The following is a 10280-nucleotide window of genomic DNA, read 5'->3' as shown; positions in this document are numbered from 1 at the left end:
AGATGGATGCGCTTGCGCAATCGCTGGCTGGACAAGTTTTATGCTACAGCAGCAGCCGCAGCAGCCGCAGCCGCAGAGGCAACAACCAACAAGCAACATGCAACAACCCACGACGAGGCATCGACGAAAAGAAAACGAAATGCCCAGGCACCGACGGTTTCACTTTCATTCGCAACGCGCACGCGCAGCTGTCAGGGTCGCGCAGTCAGCAGTCAGCCATCAGCCATCAGCCATCAGCCATCGAGAGATCGCAGCCGACAGCAAACGCGATTCCCCCAAACTTTTCTGCCACTCGATGCCCATAGCAAAAACCAATTCCATTTGCCGCACTAATTACAATAGTTTTAATCGAATAGAAAAGTGATTAAAAGTGCTTCTTAATTGGCCGGCAATCAATATAAATAATTGAGTGTTGCACTCCCGAACTCCCGCATTCGCATCGCCCCCCCATGGATGCAGGTAAATGTGTATTCGAATAGAAGAAAACATTTTAAATGCAATTTAAACGGTGCCATGGCGGACAATTAATATCGCGGCAGAAATGACACGCGCCAGAGTGCGATACGCGTAATCGGATGATTGACAGCAATTGAACATTTCGAGTATTTTGTTTGTGAACGAAAGAACTTTTCATATATATTTTGGGACCTCCAATACGGGGCCCGAGTAACGGGTAATGCCCGAGCTAAGATAATGATCCATCCCCAATTAAGCTAGCAAATTGCCATGCAAAGCCTCCTACCCCTCGCTGGGGGGAGGGAACGAAGCAGCTCGGGGCACTTAGGCTTGGAATGCCATGAATATTACAAGTGAAATATGTTTTGGCATGCATATTTAATGCCCATTAAAATACGGCAACGGCAGCGGCAGAGGCGAAGCAGGCACTTAGGAAAAATCATCATAAGACTCGGCTATCGGTTAAAATCAAACAGCCCCGACAAGTGAGTGCTGGCCAGCAGGCGGCAAGGGGGCTGGAGTGCCTTTTGGGGGAGGCTGGGGGATGGGGGGCCTGCAGTGGGCCCCAAACAGGCTTGACGACTTCGGCATCCTCGGAGCCGTCAAATATTTCGCTTGGCTTTTTATTTGTCGCTTGGAATTTGTCAGGCGGGGTTATTCACACTGCCAGACCATACCAGACAACCAGAGACCCCCTCCCCCACTCAACTCTTTCCATTTCCGCAACTTCCTTTCAGCAGCAGCGCCATGTGGCAGAAGCAACAACAGAAACCCCTGCTAGCAGCGACTCTCATTGACATTTGCTCCGTGCTGGCCAGCATCCAGCCGACTAGCTCCACAAGCGACCTGCCACAGCCGCTGCCACAGCCTCCCACGCAGCCTCCCACGCAACCCCCGCAGAATGTGGCAACGTCGACGGAGGGAGCAGTGCGGGTGGTGCGACTGGAGAGCGATGACGAGGCCCTGAGTGACAGCGCCAAGGAGGTGAGTCCGTCCGAGCTTAGTGAAAGATTTTGACAGGCAATGAGCGTCGCTTTTGACAGCTTAATAAGCAGGCAGCCGGGACGGGCAGCGGCCTGGAGGTCATCGAGGATCTGAACTACGGCAGTGAGTTCCCACGAATGGGCATGGCTACATCCAGTTCGAGATCAACGACGAGATGCCAGTGGAGGCTGTCCGTCGCCGGAGACCCATCGAGCAGACCGTGACCCAGTCCAGGACGGAGACTGTCAACGAGGTCCTGTCCAATCTGTTCCCCAACGACTTCTCAGACATCTTCCGCTTCAGCGGCAGGGACACGAGCACAAACACAGAGCCAGCGACCACCACAGCCACCACCACCAACAAGGCAGTGGTGCGGCCCACCGTTGACGCCGCAGCCGCAACCACAGAGGCCACAAGCCCCAGCACTGAGGCCGCACCCACAGACCCCGTAACAGTCCCCGTCACCGCCATTCCAGAGGAGAGGAACGCTGCGTGTACCAGCAGCGGCTGCCCCCGCCGGCCTCCCACAACGGCATCGAGAGCTACACGAATCGAAAGGGACCCGGCCAGGAGCAGGAGATCAACGTGCACATCGTCCACGACGACACCCTGGCCAAGGCACAAGAAGGAGCGGAGAAGCCGCAGGCCCAGCAATCCCTGGACCATTACCAGAGATTCCCAGCTCCCACCCAGGAGGCGCCCTCTCGGCAGTTCCTCAAGAGCTTCAATCCGATCATATCGGGCAGCGGCGATGGCCCGATAGCCAAGGGAACATTCCACTACGAGGCCGGAAGTCCTCCGCAGTTGCCGAGCCCTCGGCCACAGCAGGAGGCGGACTACGCCGCACACTTTTTGCGACCTGCTGGCCAGTTGTCCTATCAACAGGAATACAGTCATGGTATCCCACAGCTCCCGGAGTCTCCGCAGTTCCCAGAGCCACCGCAACAGCAGCACTATCAGCAGGAGCTGCACACACAGGCGATACCCTCGGCAGCTGCTCCTCCCCAGTCCCAGCCGCCCCCAGAGGTGCAGCACTACTCGGCTTACGGTGGGCCAACGCCTAATAGTCTGGTCTTTGTGACCCTCAACACTCCCCCACCACCAGCCCCCCACAAGCCGCATCCTCGCCAGCTCCTGCTCATGCGAGTGCGTCGCAGGATGCAGCCGTTGAGATCACTGTCCATCACCCGGCCCCACATGAGTACGAGGCGGCTGCCGAGCCTTCTCAGCAGCACGTCCGGCACGTCGCTCCCCCTCGCCCCAAGATCGACCAGCAGGCCCCAGTCGAGAGCAAGCCGAACGGCTACACCTTCGTGGAGGTGCAGAAGTCCGTGAACACCCACATCCCAGTCCCAGTCCAAGGCCACGCAGTCCAAGGCCACGCAGTCCAAGTCCCCCGTAAAGTCTGTCGTGAAGCCTCCGGTAAAACCAGTGCGAGGCGAGGCTCCTCAGGTGGCGACCTTCAGCCTGGCGGACATGCGCTACGGCCGCCGGGACGGCCGCCGCCGCAGGGCTCGCCCTGGCTGCAGGGCGCCCGCTACATCTACAGCACCCTGCCGGCAGATCTGGCCACTGCCGCCGCCTCGGCGCCCGCCCAAATGTTTAAGTCGTACATTGGCCCCGTTCCCGGATCGGCGAATGCGGGCTCCGACCCGTCGACGGGTAACGAGTTCGACGAGTTCCAGCGCTGGCGGAATGGCCACTCGCTGAAGCGCAGCCCCGACTTCGGACGCAATCTGCACATGGAGTACGGGTTCAAGCCCCCGCTGGTGCCGTCCATGGAGATCGACGACAAGGGGAATCCCCTCAAGCAGGAGCCAGAGGCAGAGACGCGGTGAGGAGGAGGTGCGGGAGGTGTGGGAGGTGCAGGAGGAGCAGAAATGCGGAAAAAGTGTGCCAAAACATATAGAGCTAAAGTAATAGTAGTTATTATATATGTCTTTATATCACGTATTTAATAAAGTATATATACATTTTATTCTTCCTTTGAGGGGGAAAACCCCCTTCAGCAATTTCTATTCGGTATGTTCCGTGAAAATTGCTGACAAACCCCAAAGACCCTTTAAGAACACATGTGTCTGCGCTTACTCCTACCCCGAAGTGCAATATTAATTAAACAAAAGACAGCGACAGCCCTGGCACTCAAACGGAGCGAGAGGGAGCGACTGTACCAGTTGTGAGTGAGCCGTGGAGAAGAGTCGTAAGAAAAATTACGAATTTCCTGAAGTAGCTTTTATGTAAATGAAAAATCCCCCACTGGCCCAAGCGAAAGGGTTCTCCATACATATGTACATATACGGATCCCTTATCTGCACGCCCATTACTAGCTGGTGAAATGGCAAACACGTCCTGAAAGAAAGGCGGCCGAGTGCAAAGATTTATATGACAGCTAATAAATTTACAACACATGTAGCAGCGGCAAGCAGATATTAGAAGATATTTTTCGGTGACAAGCCGGGGCCTCGGCCTCACTCACACGTTTGAGTATTGAGTGGCATGCCTCTTGGAGGGAAAGTAAGAAAGGAAAAGGCGGGGGCCTTGGCAAATGTTTGCGCAGCGGCTCGACAGGCACGTCACGGCAGCAGCAGGGACAACAACGGATGCTGCAGTTGACATTTTACATTTGCCATTGATGAAGTGGGCAGAGGGGTAGAGAGGTAGAGGGGGCAGACAAACCGTTTAGCGCACGTGTTGAGCGGAAACGGAAACTCTGGCTGCGGAACTGAAGGCATGTGAGGTGCCAGAAGAGTGCATGGCATCCTGCAAAGGGTATACGAAAGAAAGATCTATACTACAACCAATATTTATGGGATAATTTTGTATAAATAAGCATTTCAACGGACTGTACTTGTTTAAAATGTACGAGTCCATAAATCACTGGGAAAACTTATGCGTATCGAACACTCTTTAAGTTCGACTGCAGCTCCCACGCCGTGCCAGCAAATTTTATTCGGCTTTTGCCAAATTCCAGGGCATAAATCATAGATTGAACAGTGCCACGCCCACAGACATCCAAAAATCAATTGAAATTGCAATTGCAGCTGCAAATTCATCCAGCATTTTGATTGACTCCCCGAGGGGGCAGGGAGCGGGTCGGTCAGAGGCAGCCAACGGGAAAGATAAGCAAAGGAACAATTGAATAATTGATATGCAAATAAATAAGAGTACTTTTCGGCATTCGGGACTCGGCACGGCACGGCACAAAGAGCTGCAGAAGTTGTGGCCAAGAGTGTTCAGTGTCCCACAGTTCGCTGTGCATAAAAAGCGTGTGAAATAAATTCCCTGATCTGGCCACAAAAGGCGTAACACACACTGCCACGGGTCCGACGGTATTCCGGCGGCTACAAGAACAAGAACAAGGGCAACAAACGATTGCTGAGAGCTATTGGCGATGTCGACGATTTCGGGCTTGCTTTCATGACCCCCCCTCCCTGTTGGCGGCCTCATCCAGAGGCTCCTCCAGAACCATCCCACGAACCCACGAGGCTGTCGGCCTTTTCTGGTTTGGCTGCTGCTCGCTGCATGTCATTGTCAGGGGCTGCCAACTCTGCATTTGATATACGATGTGTTGGCAGGCAGCCCAAGCTGGCGGACGGGCGGCAGGGCCGATTCCTTATAAGGATAAGGAAGTCCTTATCCTAGGAGTGCCCACTCGTTCGAGACCACAGTGAATCAAACGAGGAGCACGTGTGATCTCTGCTCCAAAGAGTATCATCCAATCCGGTTATGCCCTTACTTCCTTCAAGTGCCCGCTGGCGCTCGCTTCGACTACATTAAGCAAAAGCAGCTTTGTTTGAACTGCTTTGCAAGGGGCCACCAGATACGAGCATGCCAAAGCGCCCACAATTGCATAATTTGTGGAGACCGGCACCATACGCTTCTGCACCGTAGCAATCCAGCAAACTCCAGCGAGGCGATTTCCACAACGGCACAAAATTCCTCAGCGAGGCCCGAGCTACATCTATGAGTACTGTAACGAACCTAAAAGGTTTCGATACAATCCGTCCACCAACCTATAATGAGCGCATCGCACCGCACCCCACAACCAGCGCCCCCTCCGCAAGCAACCAACGATCAACACGCGCCAACTCCAGAACGATGACCAAAGACATCAGGTCACATGAGCTTCCCCCCACTCCAAGCCAAGCCATCGGCCGAGTGCGGTTTTCCGTGTTCATCGACTGCGGAAAGATGACACCGCGAAAGTCTGCAACGATCACCAAAAACGGCAAAGTGCGCCCCGACGCGGAAGAGCATTTGTCAAATCCGCCGACCCAGCAATACGGGCCTATAAAAAGACGGCGACGAGAACCAAAGAGCGACTTACGCAGAAACCCGGTTCACAGTACGGTCGTGATACCAAAACTTACGCAGAGACCCGGCCCGGAGTACAGACGCGGTACCCGGAACACACCAGAAGACATCGGCGCCCAATTAAAAATAAGTTCATTTAAGCCGCTAAGAAATACAATAAAGTGTCAAATTATCAAAGTAAAAACACCCAATTGCGTAAGTTCACCCCAATTAGCCGAGGCACCGACGTCGCCCCGCCCCGAGTCCACACAGTCGTTTCGTATACACGACGAGCGACGCCCATTCTAGCCCCGATCCACCTCTCTACGACAGGCCGCCCCCTGACGCCGCCCTTAAGGTTCCATCACATTTCTACAAATTTCTTGTGGATTGACCCCTGGACGGGACTGAGCTTACCTCAGCCAGTTTCAGTCATATTTCGCCTCCGGCACGAGTGCTGTCCTCCTAGGCACGGCCATCGTTAATATTTGCAACCTGCAAGCCTACGTTATTCCGGAATTGGCCGCGAATATTCCATCGCATCCGATCTCGCAAGGGTTCTTGAGAGACCTGCCGAACCTCTCATGGGCGGATCCGACCTTCTATGAGAGTTCACAAATAGATGTCCTGATTGGAGCGGATATCCTTCCGTCCATTCAGTTAAGTGGCTCACTGACCAACATCTGTGGCTCTCTCCTCGGGCAGGAGACCATTTTCGGCTGGGTACTCACAGGTCCAGTGCCTCAGGTGATGAATCAAATCTCATCGTTCTCGAGTCAAATTTCCAGACGACCTATCACACTGGTAGAAGACTCGGGGTCTTTTTACGACAGCAATTTCCTTCCAGCTCCCTCCGCAGAAGTTCTCGAACGGTCTCCTGACCGACGGAAATATTTCCAAAATATGCACTGTATGAAAGCTCTACGCTCCGGTCCGAATTCAAGCCTGAACTCGAAGGTGAATCCGTCCTTAGATCAACATAGCCTCACCAGACTATGTAACCGGGCGGCAATTTCCAATGTCTTAAATGTGCCTCTCACCCGTTCCAAGATCGTTACTAATGTGTCTTCGACGCCTTTATTTCAATTTAGTTCTCCGCACCCAGATATGGCCCCACGTCCCCGCGCCAACCGCACCAGGGAGAACCGACGTGCTCGGGAAATTGGCTCCTACCGTTGCCGAATCTGCCAAGGAGTCCATCCGCTACGAACCTACCACCAATTTCTTCTCCTGAGCCCCGAAGAGAAACTCCGAGCTGTCCTTATCAACCAGTATTGCGGGAACTGCCTGGCTCACCAACACTCCGACAAAAACAACCACACGCTACTCCACGTACCCACGTCTCGTCGTCCGGCCCGCTCAGCCTCGGGAGCATCGTCGCCATCTAAATCGAACCATGCAAAACGCCGCCCTCTACCGCGCGACCGTCCAACCAAATACACACACATAATTATATATATACCACATACCTGGAAAAAAAATACCCGAAATTAGCTCAAGCTCTTGCTGACACCGCGTGCTCACCTGGGAGGATCGAGTCTCACCCCGACTGGCTTCTGATCCGGGCTGCGCGTTGCACTTCCACGGTCACCCAAAGGGGGCAGGGGTGCTGGGGCCCACCGTGAGTGCTTTGGACGGCGCTTTTTACTCGTCACTTGGAGATTCCCACCTTTTTTCATCCTTTCTCTCCTTTGGGCCGGTTCTCCCGTTCTTCTTCTTCACTCCAGGCCTCGCAGCTGATCGACTGGGGTACCAGGGCTGGATAGTGCAGGCCACTAACCAGCTGATCGACTGCAGTGCGGTGAAGGGGCACTAGGTGCCAAAGCATCCAGCCCTCGACAGAGACCGCTGCGGAAGATAACTGCGCCCACAGCAGCTAGCTTCTGTCAGCGACCGCACCTGAGTGAAGGTACTGCCTAACTCCTAGGCGGGATCACTTGCAAACCGCACACACACCTACGCATAAGTTCCATCCCAAATTCACACGCGTGGAGGAATCCCGTGGCCGGGGCGCGGACCCTGGAGGCCCTGAGAGATGTTCTCCCGAATCCTGCTTCGCCGGTGGCACACTTTCCAAAAAGCCTCAAAGGTGGCCCGAACACCGCCACAAGCAGCTTTAGCACCGCCAATGAAGCAGAACTCGTTGCACAGCTTTGCCAGTGGGGCCACGCAGGACGGCGGCAAGGGCACTGATACTCTGAAGAGGCCGAGGGACCCCCCTACACCATCGAGTAGCGGGAGAAAAACACCCCCCAAGCGAAGCAGGAACTGCTTACAGGACATAGACGAGATTGGCGCAATCCTGGACGACCTACTCTACCAGATGAACGAGAAGGGCCAGAGGTCGATCAACATGGCCATCAAGAAGATGGTAGCACGCATGAAGGAGTTGCAAGTGGAAGTCAAATCCCATCTGCAGGCGCCAGAGGATAAAAGGGCAGCGCCAGGAGGATGCCAGTGCCATGATCACACTGCAGGCCCAACTGGCCCCCTACCCAGGATGACCAAGCCCAGTGCGACTAAGGCGACGCAAACGGCATCAGGAGCCCACAAGAGCGAGGCAACACCCCGAACTGAGGAGAAGAGCGCGCGCGGAAGGCCCAGGCAAGGACACCAAGCTGACGCCACTCGACAAGAGGAAACCAAGATGCAGTGCGGCAAGGCGGAAGACAACCCTACACAGAAGTGGTGTGAGGTGAGAGGCAGGCGTGCGAAACGCAAGCAGACAGGCCGACCAGACGCAGTGCTGGTCAAATGCACCGAGGAGGCATCATACGCCGACATCCTCAAACTGGTGAAGGCAGCACCAACGCTCCAGAGCCTCAAAAACAAGGTTCAGGGCATCAGGAAGACAGCCTCGGGCGAGCTGCTTCTAAGGATGCAACAATCCTCAGACCCCGCCACCCAGGAGCTGCAGATGGCCATCCAGGCAGCGCTTGGGGACAAGGCAGCCGTGAAGGCCATGCAGGAGACAGTCGCGGTTGAGGTACTCAACATAGACGAGCTCACGACAGGCGACGAGGTATGTGAGGCCATAGCTGCAGCGATCGACGGCGACTTAACACAAGGAGCAGTGCCGTACATGCGGAAAGCATATGGCGCAACGCAGGTAGCTACGCTGAACCTTCAGCCCGCACTCGCAAAGAAGCTCCTGGAGCTCGGAAAAGTTCGAATCGGCTGGGTTGTCTGCCGCGTGCGGCAACGGATTGCGCCAACCCGCTGCTTCAAGTGCATGGCCTATGGACACACTGCAGCCAGGTGCAGATCCAAGCGGCCTGTGTCAAGCAATGCATGCTACAAATGTGGTGGGGAGGGGCACAAGCACAACCAGTGCAACAACCCGCCAATGTGCATACTATGCGCTGGCAAGCCAGGAGACGTCCGCTCAGCAGCACACTCGGCCCTCAGCCGCAGCTGCCCTGAGTATAAGAAGGCACTAGCAAAACTGGTTGATGGTTAAGCTCCTGCAGCTCAACCTAAACTACTGCCGAGCTGCTCAGGATCTGTTGGCGCAAACAGTCCTGGAGCAGAAGATCGACATAGCGCTACTCAGCGAGCCGTACGGCAAAAAACACGAAGGAGTCTGGCAGCAAAGCTCAGACGGAGGAGCAGCAATCTGGAGCTGTGGCCCACAACCAGGCCAGCTTACCCACAGAGCATCCAGAGTGGGATATGTGAGAGCTAAGCACAGCGGGACTTTTGTCTACAGCTGCTACATAGAACCAAGGTTCACGCAGCAGGAGTATGAGGCGATCATCAGCAACATCGCTAACGACGCACGAGGCAAATCGCCGGTCCTGATAGCGGGCGACTTTAACGCCTGGGCCACGACTTGGGGCAGCGCCAAGAACACACCCCGTGGGACATCGCTCCTGGACGAGTTTGCAAGCCTGAACGTCTGTCTCCTCAACACAGGAACCACACCAACGTTCAGCAAAGCAGGGCGGGAGTCTATTATAGACCTCACCTTTGCAAGCCCAGAGCTCGCACGCCACGCGAAGTGGCAAGTGCTGAGTGCTTACACCCATAGCGACCACTTAGCCGTAATGACGGAAACCTTTGCACCCAGGAACACAACAAGGATACAGCGGGCACTCCAGGCCGGGTACAAGGAGGAAAGCCTGAGCAGAGCCGCGCTCCTCTCGGCAGCAGAAAACCTAAGCGCCGCCGGGGATGCTGAAGCATCCGCGCTTGCCGTTTACAGGACCGTCAAAGCGGCCTGTGATGCAGCCATGAAAAAAAGAAAGATCGGAGGAAGCAGGCACCGGCCAGGACCGTGGGGGAATGAGCACAAGGCCAAGGCCAGGAGGGAGTGCTGCGCAGCTCGGCGTGCCTACCAGCGAGCAAGAGGCTCCGCCCAATTTGGCAGAAATGCGCGGCATTCAAGGCCAAAAGAAAAGAGCTGAAGGAGGCCATCAGAAGCAGCAAACTCAAATGCTTCAAGGAGCTCTGCGATGCGGCCGATGCGGAACCTTTTGGTGGAGCATACAAACTAGTCATGGGGAGATTAAACAGACAGCCTATGCCCAAGGATCCGGTGCATATGA

General features: G+C 55.1%; 1 pseudogene; it reads left to right on the top strand.

Moving 5' to 3' along the window:
* The first annotated feature begins 1203 nt into the window (after nt 1-1203).
* Nucleotides 1204-3346, top strand: LOC117193973 (annotated as a pseudogene).
* Nucleotides 3347-10280: the final 6934 nt, after the last annotated feature.

Source organism: Drosophila miranda (assembly GCF_003369915.1).
Source record: "Drosophila miranda strain MSH22 chromosome Y unlocalized genomic scaffold, D.miranda_PacBio2.1 Contig_Y2_pilon, whole genome shotgun sequence".
Classification (NCBI taxonomy): Eukaryota; Metazoa; Arthropoda; class Insecta; order Diptera; family Drosophilidae; genus Drosophila; species Drosophila miranda.
Note: the sequence above shows the minus strand (reverse complement) of the source record. Positions and strands in the feature narration are given on the sequence as shown.